The sequence below is a fragment of the Protopterus annectens genome, chromosome 3.part0 (genome assembly GCF_019279795.1).
Source record: "Protopterus annectens isolate FY-2018-M chromosome 3.part0, PAN1.0, whole genome shotgun sequence".
Taxonomy (NCBI): Eukaryota; Metazoa; Chordata; order Ceratodontiformes; family Protopteridae; genus Protopterus; species Protopterus annectens.
This window is the reverse complement of record NC_056731.1, coordinates 1204228667-1204241078: the sequence shown is the minus strand read 5'-3', so window position 1 is coordinate 1204241078 and position 12412 is coordinate 1204228667.

The window sequence follows — 12412 nt, the reverse complement described above, 5'->3', positions numbered from 1 at the left end:
AACTGCCAGTTTCATATGTTAAAGTATCAGCAACATGTTATTGGATTGCTTAAACAGAAAATGATGTTGATTCCTGACTGTTTAGAAAATAAAGAATTACAGGATTTAATGCATTCTGCTGAACAGGTTGGAAAACATACTTTGCAATGTGGATTTGATTCATTAGAGGCCTCTTGCAGGGCTGCTGTTACTGGATCTGTGCTCAGAAGGCATGCTTGGCTTAAGGAGCACTCTTTGCCTGATCATGTTAAAGCTAACTTGTTGGATGCTTCCTTAAATCAGGACTGCCTGTTTGGCAACAAGGCTGAGGAAGTTCTTAAAAAGATGGAAGATAAAGCTAAATCTATGCAAACTGTTAAAGATTTCTTACAAGTTCAGCCTCCTAGATTTAGTAGGCACTGGCCCTCTAAGAATTGGTCCTTTCCAGCCCCTTCCAGGTCTTCTGAAGCCAAACCCAGACACAGCAGAAACCCCAAGTTTCAGTCCCAAGGAATACACAAGACTAAGCAGTGGGGGGTTTCCGCACCCAAATCAGGGAGTAGTAAGACTCTCCCTATGGAAAACTGTTTCAATGACTTGCTTTTAAAACTTCCAAGCACTTCCCAACTGAATGCTCCTTTAGGCGGAAAGATTGGTCTGCAGGCCAAAAATTGAGAACCCATTACCCAGGACAAATGGGTTTTAAATATAGTGTCCCAAGGATACAGATTTCACTTCCACACCTTACCAACACCAAGCAGGTGGCCAGATCTACCCCCAAATCTGTGGGCAGAGGCCCCAAATCAAGTACTCTCTCTCTTAAGCATGGGGGCTATTCAGTTGGTACCAGAAGAGGAAAAGGGACAAGGTTTCTATTCGAGACTTTTTCTGGTACCCAGAAAAGACAATACATGGCATCCTATCCTGGACCTTTCTACTCTAAATACCTTTCTGGTGATTCCAAAATTCAAGATGCTAATGCTTCACCAGCTGCTTCCTATGCTAGGCAAAGATGCATGGTTGGCAAAACTAGACTTAAAAGAAGCATACCTGCACATCCCTATCAAAGCAGGCTGCATGCACTATCAGTTCTCTGCACTACCCTTTGGCTTATCTACTGCACCCAGGGTTTTCACAAAGTGCCTAGCTCCAGTCAATGCATTCTGCAGGCAAAGATATATTCAAATATATCCATACTTGGATGATTGTCTAATTCAGACAGAAAGCCAGGACATACTTTTGAATCATCTGGCCTTTGTTCAAAGGGTACTGGCTTGTCTGGGGTACACCATAAATGAAAAGAAATTACACCTGGTACCCTGTCAACAAATTATATTCCTGGGAGCAAGCTTGAATACAACTTCCCAGATGGCTTTCCTCACACCAGAGAAACGGACTCATTTGACAACCTACTTCAAACAAGTGGCCACAAAAATCCAGTTATCTGCAAGGCAAATACTGCAAGCCTTGGGGTGCATGGCCTCCTGCATTCTTCTAATTCCATATGCAAGGCTGCATATGAGACAACTGCAATCGTATCTCAAAAGCCTATGGTGTCAACATTCACAGGATCAAGAAGCTATGGTTCCTATCATACCTTGCCAACACCTTGAGTTCCTTTGATGGGCAGAGGTCTGCCACCAAAACAAGGGACTACCATTCAAACTAGCCCCTACCATCCAAACCTTAGCAACAGATGCATCAGACTATGCATGGGGGGCTCACCTGGCAGGGAAGTGCATTCAGGGCAAATGGAACCCAAGTCAAATGCACCTACACATAAATCTAAATGAAATGTTAGCTGTACAGAATGCACTGACAGCCTTCAAGGATCCCATTCTTCCAGGACAACTAATGGTAAAGATGGACAACACCATGGTCATGTGGTACATAAACAAGCAGTGGGATACCACTCTTACTCCCTCTGCAGACTAGTCATGGCATTGTGGAACACAGCCTTGAGCTACCAAGTGACTCTACAAGCTCAATTCCTGCCAGGAAAACTAAATACACTGGCAGATGGACTAAGCAGACACCTCATGGACCCACATAAATGGCAACTGGAACCAAGGATTTTCAACATGTTGACAAGCAAATGGGGGATCCCAGATATAGACCTGTTTGCCTCCCCCCAGAACCATCAATTGGACAAATTTTGCACAAGGATTCCCCACAAACTAGCTTAGAAAGTTTATGCCTTTCCTCCTCTTCCTCTCCTCTCCAAGGTACTACTAAAGATTAAACAGGATAAGCCAAGGATGGTTTTAATTGCACCAGACTGGCCACACCAACACTGGTACCCCCTCCTGCGCAGTGTGCCACACTTGGCCTCATGGCACCTGCCTCAGAATCCTTCCCTGTTGTCTCAGAAGGAGAACCAGACTCTGCACCCTCAGCTGCATACCCTGAACCTAGAATCCTGGCTAATTACCTAATCTCTCCTTTATCACCTCTCAGTAAATCAGTGATGGATATCATTTTAGAGGCTAGGAGGCCTAGTACTAGAAATTCTTATACTGCAAATTGGAAAAGATGTTGTACCTGGAACCAATCTCAAGGGGACTCAACTTTGAGTGTCTACCTGTTTGAGCCAATATTCATTTTCATTCATTCATTCATTTTCCCCTGGAGAGCACTCTGCTTTGGCTTGTAAGCAGCTCCCCCCCAACACGCACACACACACACACACACACACACACACACACACACACACACACACACACACACACACACACACACACACACACACATCTTCCACTTTCTCGCTTATTCCCTTCTGTTAGCAAATAGTATCCATAACTGATCAATACTGTGTGTTTGTTAATTTAAACTGAGACTACAGTAGCCTACTGATACAAGATTATCCTTTTTTTCCACCTGAAAAATGGTTAAGAAATGAGTTACAGTTTCAGAGCAGTCCTTGGTCAGTTGTGATTGTTTCTTAAATACAAACTTGTCTTTGCTTTGGCTCATTAGCAGCAGTACAAAGAACTGCCTGCTCACACCATTGTTCTCCCCTCCCCCTTCCCTGTTTATTACCTTAAGACAATCCCAAAGTTAATAAATATTACCTGTGGCAGGCACCCTTTTTAAAACTACAACCATCCTTGTCACTATCATATGTTCATTTATCAGTTAATTCTGTTACCTGATTGTTTCCATCCCCCTCATAAGAGCTACTAACAGGATCTCTACCCACTTCGCTCCCCAGCCTGCCCCCTATTCACTTCCGCCTCCAGTGGTCCCACCTTTATTACACTCACAAACTCCTCCCATCTTTCCAATAGCCAACCACAGCGCTAACCCAACACTACCTCCTCCATCTTCCCACTACTATCACACCTCCTCAACTAACATGTACAAGCATACCTTACCTATGCTCACTGCATGCACTCTCCTTGCATATCTTACATCCTACCAAAGCTCTATCATTCCCCCACTCAACCACTACCACTGTACTACTACTCACACCACCACTCATGTCTGACCCTCACTCAGCTCCCCTCCCACCAACTCAAGAACCATCCCTATGCACCCCCCACATATTCTACCAACTATATTACTCAAACATAAAACATCCATACAACTTAAAATAGTAACCCTCCCACCATACCTATTACCCACAGAGCACAATCATAAAGTTTCCCTTATAAACAAACACATTCAAAAACTGAGAAAACTAATAACCTCATGCATATCAAAACTAGCCCTAAGTGGAGACATCCACCCCAACCCTGGCCCTACCATCTCCAACCCCAATCCTCATAATCAGACTAGAAACCACAACTTCTCCCATATTACAGCCAATAGAAAGCCAAGTGACTTCCTTCTACCAAGCCTAAATATTAGAAGTATATCCAACAAAGTCCATGAACTCCATGCCACCATAGACGTGTACTCCCCAGATATAGTCATCCTGACAGAAATCTGGCTAAAACCACACATTACCAGTGAGCAAATACTCCCTACAGGTTATGGCATACTAAGAGTAGACTGGCTAAACAAAAAAGGAGGCGGTGTAGCTAAAATATTTAAACAGCATCTAAACATCCAGATCTTAAAATCATCAGCTCCACAAATAGGCAATGAAGAAATAATATATACCAACCTAAAAATAAACCAAAACAAAACCATCAACATAGTTGGATGCTACTTCACACCTGGCCAAAACATCCATCCACTAGAAAACCTCCACAGCTGGTCTACCCACCATCTCCCCCAAGAAACTATCATTTTAGATGATTTCAGTATTGACTGGCAATCCTGTTCTGGCAACCATCCAAGCCATCATGTAAACCTTCATGGCTTCACCCAACTAGTCCAGTCACCACCCAGGATAAATAAAAACTCCAGCAAGCACACTACCCTGGATTGGATACTAGTCAGTAAGAGCCCCAGTCATATATAACAGGCTGCTTATCAGATAGCCTCAGTGATCACTCCCCAACATTCCTACTCACAAAATACCTATACCAAGCTAAACCTGTCATCTACCGTCAAATACGTAAAAAAAATAAACTTTAACCCACTCACATTCATCTAATCCCTCAAAGAATATAACTGGCATCCTCTAAAGTACCTCAGTCTTGATGACGCAGTTGAATTTTTTAATACTAACTTCCTGAGCATCCTTAATTACCATGCCCCCATAAGACTTTCCAGAATCAAAGCACAACCCTACCCATGGCTACAGAAAACTACTAAGTCAAAAATGAAGAACAGGGATAAAGCCTGGGAGCACTGACGGAAAACCAAAACCCCCTCAGCTAGACAGAAATTCCTAGAACTATGCAATACTGTCAAAAAGCTATTGAAACAGGATAAATTCCAATACTACCAGTCTGCCCTAGACTCCTCCCAACACAGCCCCAAACAATTCTGGTCTTCCATAAACTCCATCCTCCACCCAGGTAAAGTCAGTACACTTCCTCCTAACATCCCTCACTCCTCAGAAAATATTGCTACCTCATTCAACACACACTTCACATAAACCATACTATCACTAGCTAAACAACACAACCCCCCTCCCCACCAACCCACACCTTCAACTAGCAATCTCCCCACTGCCTTCTCTTTTTCTCCTGTACCTACCTCCAACATAAAAAAAACTCTTAACTAAACTTAAGCCCACCAAATTAGCAGCAGACAACCTCCCAAGTGAATTCCTACAAATCACAGCTGATGCTCTGGCCTACCCAGTATCCATCTTGATTAACCGATCTCTGTCAGAAAGTTACATTCCCACACTGTGGAAAGTATCACATATAATTCCCCTCCACAAAGGCGGACCCCCCCACAGAACTAACCAATTACCGTCCCATAGCTATTCTCTCTCCACTCTCCAAAATACTAGAGAGATGCATACACTCTCAGGTCTCAGACTACCTCCTTACTAACAACCTCCTTTCCAATACTCAGCATGGTTTCCGACCAAACCATAGCACCACCACTGCCTTACTCTACTTTACTAACACTATCCTTCAGCATAAAAACAATGGCAATCTCTCCTCTGCTACTTTCCTAGACCTATCTAAAGCATTTGACATGGTCCCACACAAACAACTTATCTCTGTCCTCAATAACCTATCCTTCTCACAATCAGTCACCAACTGGTTTCAGAGTTACCTGTCTGACCACCAACAATCCATTGTATGGCAGATGACATATCTCCCCAACTACCTGTCTCCATAGGGGTTCCCCAAGGATCCATCCATTGACCCCTACCCTTCTCTGTTTTCACCAATAATCTAGCCTCTGCCACCAAACATGGCACCCTCATACAATATGCAGATGACTCAACCATCATCTGCTCAGCCCAGTCCCTACCCAAACTGCAAAAAGTCACACAGGAAGCCTCTTCCTCAGTTGAAACTTGGTTATCCGATGCCCAATTAATACTCAACCCAAACAAAACTAAACTACTCATCTTCCAACCCCTCAAAACATACTCAAAACAACTCTCACTTTAACATCACAGCAAAAGACAACACCACTATATACCCAACTGAACACACCAAATTGCTAGGAGTGTAAATAGCCAATAAACTAAAATTTGACATTCACATATCCATGACCATAAAAAAGTCCACAAAAAACTAGGAGCGTTATACAGAAATAAGCAATTTCTCACCAAAGCAGCAAAGATTTCAATAGCAAATTCCCACCTTATCTCCACCCTACTTTATGCCTCTCCAATATATACCAACCTAAGGCAATGCGATCTAAACAAGCTAGAGACCCGCTACAACAAAATCACCAAATTCACCACAGGGGCATCCTACCGTAGTCACCACTATCTCTCACTTGCTGAACTGGGCTGGCTTGAACTCCCTCACCTTCTTCAATGGTATCAACTCTCACCCACCCACAAACTAGTAAACCATCCACTAAATGTCCCATCCCTCCAGAATCTACTCCAACCCTAGCGCACCACCACACTACTAAGATCCAGCAACAAAAATCACTTGCAGATCACTAAAGCCAGTAACTCTGCTGGTGAAGCACTATTCTCTTTCACCATAGCCAAATTATGGAACTCCCTCCCACCCACAATTACCTCCGTACCATCATGCACCCACTTCAAAACTTTACTAAAAGCACACCTAAAAACATGCTGGCTATGCCCTTGCAACTCCTGCTCTAATATCACCCACCCCATCCAACCACTACCTTTCTTTCCACTCCACTGACTACCTTGATTATAGCAAGCTCAGATGCTCAAAAGCCAGTACTTATTATACAGCAGGAACTTCTTATTGTAACATTTGTTAATGTCTGTTATGTACTTCACAGATAAAGATTCGAGTTGTCTACTGATGTACTATGTTCTTCATCTGTAAATATGTTGTAAGTAATTGCTATGTAAATTGTTAATCGCTATGTAATCCAATGTAACTACTGTCTGTTTATTTTAACTGTGGAGCTTTTCTCGCCGGGCCTCCACTGAAAATGGATCTACGTCCAGTCGGACACTCCCGGTCAACAAATATAAATAAGTAAATAAATAAATAAGCGCAGCAGTGCCCAATTTACTCAGATTCTACAATATTTGACTGAGATGCTTCATAAGGGCTTGTCCTTTTCCTCCATCAAAATTCATGCCTCAGCCATTTCAGCTCATTATAGCACAGAGCCTCCCCACTTTTCTCACCCACTGCTCAAGCAGTTCCTCAGAGGGGCCAAAAATTTAAGGCCACCAAGGAGAGCTCCAACTCCAGCCTGGGACCTTAACTTTGTCTTGGAGAAATTCATTCTTCCTCGTTTCAAGCCAGCTGTTATTGCAGATTTAAAATTCCTTTCCTGGAAAACAGATTTCCTTTTAGCCATCACTTCTGCAAGAAGGGTATCTGAGTTACAGGCCCTTATGGCAGTGGAGCCTTTAATCTTCTTTCATGCAGACAGGGTGTCCCTCAGAATCAATCCCTCCTTCATGCCCAATGGGGGTATCCAGTGTGGCTCTTAATCAGTTCATTCATTTGCCTACCTTCTTTCCTAGCCCACAGAACAAAGGGGAACAGATACTGCACTCTTTAGATGTGCACAGACAACTTAGATTCTACTTGGGCAGGACTAAACCTCAAAAGAAATCTGAACAACTGCTGGTGGCATTTGCTGTAGGGACAGAGGGGAAAGCTATTTCAAAGCAAACCATTTCAAAATGGATAGGCCACTGCATTCATTTCTTCTATAAGCACCATGGAAAACCTATCCCACACAGCATCACATCCCATTCAACCAGGGCTGCATCTACTTCTACAGCCTTTCTCAGGGGCGACCCTAGAAGGGACATCCTAGAAGCTGCTACCTGGAGTTCTGTACATACTTTCACCAAGCAGTATCATTTGCCAATTTTCTCTAAATCCAGAGCTGGTTTTGCCACTGTAGTCTTGCAGGGCCTTATAGCTGATCCTAATTCTATTTAAATTCCTCCTCCCAACCTTAGCTTTGGGAATCTACCCAAATGTAATGACTGCAACAGTGAAACACGAAGAACATAGTACAATTGTAGATGTTTGAGTGTATTCACTGTTGCAGTCCTGGTTACCCTCCCTCTAGCCCCCTTTCTTCTTTTGGCTATACCTCTACTGTCACTTACTATGCTCAAAAAGCTTTTTAGTGTATTTGCTTTTTTGTTGGAGGTATATCCTTGTATTATAGATTTAATTGCTTCCCATTGGGGGGCACCTGACATCTGGGGCAAGAAAAACTGATGTAATTGCATTGGCTGCATGATTTATACCCATGACAACCTGACATCATGGAAGAAGTGAAAGCAACCGATGCAGGACTCAAGACTTTGTTAATCAGGCCGACTGAGGGCTACTGCAAGCAGATAACCCAAATGTAATGACTGCAACAGTGAATACACTCGAACATCTACATTTATGGTAAGTGTACACAACTGTACTTTTCCAGAGCATAATCCCAGCTGAATCCACCACTAAGTTCCTCTTCTACCATTAGCTTCTACCATAATTAATTATATTTTGCTTTGCCCACTTAACTACTTTATCACGGGTCTATATCACATAGTCGAAGTTTTATAACTTCGAACATGGAATGTTTGAATCATTCCATTCGAAGTGACAAAACTTTGACAAGTGATATAAAAAGAAGAAGTAAAAACAAAATAAACTATTGTAAGCAGGGGGACAAGCACCCCCCTGCACCCCCCACACCTCGCTACTTAAATATACCAACTCCAAGATCACACCACATTGAAATGAACGGAAACCTCCCCTTATGGAGATTTCCATTTAAACACTCAAACTCGTACATGTTCAAACTTATGGTCATGACCATACGGGGTTCGAACTTGTACAAGTTCGACTATGTGCACAACATGATCTCCTCTCCTTTAGTCAGAAAAGTTCTTATAGGTGAATTGTACAATTTAGCCTTGTAGATATTGCTTTCAAGGTATGTTGGATAGTTAAAAATAAGTTCATGGCTGAAGCTTTAGAGGTAATTTAAATAACCTAACAACTGTGATAACTAATACTGTTGGGTAAGTTCCCTCTATATCATTTATTAGTGCACAGACCATCTCTTTAGGTAGTTTTATAAGTATTATAAGTACTATGTCATTTTCCATTTCATTCTTAGTGATTATGCTTCACTTTCTGTTATGGCATTATTTGGATTAAAGTTATTAATGCATGAAGTTATATAGGTAACTATTGTTTCATATATATATATATATATATATATATATATATATATATATATATATATATATATATATATATATATATATATATATATATATATATATACAACCACTACACAAAGGCGGTGACTCTATTGACTACTCCAACTTTAGACCTATTGCTCTTCTTTCTCCTTTAGCAAAAATTATGGAGAAATGTATTCATCAGCAACTTCTGCAGTACCTCTCTCTTCACAATATTATAGCTAACTGTCAACATGGCTTTAGACCTCACCATAGCACCACCACTGCCCTCCTTTCCTTTGTAGATACCATTAACAACAATCGCAACAATAATCTTCTCTCTTCTGCCCTATTCATTGACCTCTCCAAAGCTTTTGACATGGTCAACCACTCTTCTTTAATTAGCATTCTTGAATCACTCTCATTTGATAGCCTTGCCATCAAATGGTTTACATCATACCTCAGTAACAGACAACAAGCCATTCTTTGGGAAAACCACATGTCCTCCTTACTGCCCATTACCATTGGAGTCCCTCAGGGCTCCATTCTTGGTCCCCTCCTCTTCTCCCTCTACATAAATGATCTCCACTCTGTAATTCCTCAAGCTACCTGCATTCAATATGCCGATGATTCCACCATCATTTGCTCAGCATCCTCCTCTTCAGATCTCATCTCACTAACTCAAACTATGTTCAACACTGTAGAAACATGGTTCACTAGACGGTACCTACTTCTCAATGCTAAAAAAACCAAACTTCTCCTCTTTACCCCCACCACTCGCACCCCTCCACTAAACTTCACCATCTCTTCAAACAACAACACTGTTATCTCTCCTGACACTACAACTAAACTGCTAGGAATAACCATTGATAACAATCTCTCATTTGACCAACATATAAACAATACTATCAAATCAGTTAACAGAAAAATAGGGTCTTTATACCACATTAAACCATTTCTCACCCCTTCTACAAGAGCTACTATTGCTCACTCCCATCTAATATCTACTCTCTTTACGCCTCCTATCTTCACCAACCTCAAGAAAACTAACCTAAACAAACTAGCAACCTGCTACAATAACATTGCCCGCCACTGGTAAACCTTTAGAACCCATCACTGCCTTAATCTGAAACACTTAGGCTGGCTGGAACTACAAAACTATCTTATTATCTCACAACTCACAATTGCCCACAAACTACTGTACCAACCTAATAACACCCCTATTCTATCACAACTTATACTCCCTTATAACAATCTCACCTCTCTTCGTTCCTCCTGTAAACTTATGACCAAACCCATAAAGGCCCATAACGTAGCTGGTGACTCCCTTTTCACAAACACTGTTGGCAGGGCATGGAATTTGCTGCCCAAAGACTTAACTTTAATCTCATCCCTACCTCTCTTCAAAAAACAAATCAAACTGTACTTCCATAACCACTGGCTTTGTTCCTGTACTACTCCAGGGTAACTTCCCTCTCCTCACCCACTCTGTACCTTTAACCCTTCTGTTTGCTTAATATTTAGCATCTACCCTGCTTCTTCACCCTTGCTGTCCTACTATGCTCTCTCACCTCCTCTTGACTGTCTTCCTTCTTTTCCTCTCTCATTTTCCTGACCCCTGTCCCATCACTATTATTTATCTCACTTTCTCCTTCTACTTCTCTACCCCTCTGAGCTTTAACCATTATCTCTATGGCAAATGCCATATTGCACATCCTTTATGTACTAGGTAAAATTGTTTTGAATCTGATCGAACTTATGTATGATCTCTAACTGTTTGAGTTCCATAATGTATGTTGATTTAATTAACAAGTTGATGTTTATTTCTATTTTATTGTATGTTTTTATTAACAAGTCTGTTCATTTATGTTTTGTGTGGAGCTTTTCTCCCTGGGCCTCTACTGAAAATGGACATATATCCAGCTAGACTAGCCTGGTCAACAAATGTAAAATAAATAAATAAATAAATAAAAATATATATATATATATATATATATATATATGAGACATTATATAAGCAAAGACATTTAATGCAGTAGCTAAATCCCTCACTATACTAAGAAAGACTATTTCTCATCATAGATTTCTAATTAAAGTCAGTATACAAAATAATAAGGAATACAGGAAAAGATGAAAAGAATAATTTCTGCGAGTTTGGAATATCAGTATTAAAGAACAGGGACACCAGGGCTAGCGGCTCAATGGATAAAGTGTCTGACTACAGCTCAGAAGTCTTTAGTTTTGTCTCCTGCCTGACTGGGTTGGAATATTTTTGGGAGGGCTGACATAATGGTTAGGGTGTTTGCCTCACAGACATAAGGTATAGGGTTTGATTTTCACCATTAAGGGAAACTGGCTATGCTTAAAATGGACCACATGAGCAGCTAGCCTAGTACTTACCTATGAAAAAGGTTAAAATAATGTTCTAGAAGAGCATATGTGGATGGAAATTTTAAGACACCACAGAACATTATTAGGAAAATGAAACAACATATAGGCTATACTGCAGCAATATTTCCTTTTTTCTATGTGGCATGCAAAGTGTATTACAGCTTTTGAAGCTGTTAGAGGATGAAAGACACATCATCCTTATGGCATCTTTAAGCACTCCTAAGTCTAAGTATATGCATCTTTCAAAAATGTAAAATATTTTGCACTCTTACAAATTTTTTTTAATGTTTTTTTTTTCTTTCTTATTTCTCTGCATCTTTTCTAGTTCCTTAGAGTAACTTAAACTCTATGCACTACAAAAATGTGATGACAGCAAGGGTATATCAGCTTTCAAAGCTGTATGACAGTTAACAGCCTTATACTTTTTTCTTTTCTCTATCTATTTTGCTCTCTCTATTTCTTTCCCTGTCTGTCTGTCTGTCTGTCTGTCTATAACTGGTACAACATGGAGCAGATAAACTTCCATCCACTACAAAGAACAATGATTGGGTTTGTTTGATCATAATGATGCTGTTATACAATCTCAAATGTATGTCTTATGAGTTTCCCTCTCTTCGCTGTCAAAGTAAATTCCCTGATATTACATTATCAGACATATAGGCCTAGATTCTGAAAGACTTGCTTTCAGTGTAAATCACCAGTTGCACTAAGAGCAGGCTGAGAGCAGATGTTTTGGAATCTGGTCACTGTAGTAAGTCTGTTTATAGTCCTTACTCCAAAGTGAGCCACTTACACTTAGACCAGGTGTTTCAGAGTCAGAGCAAATTCATACTGAGAGCAACTCTTTTGGAATCTGGCCCAAAAAATTTT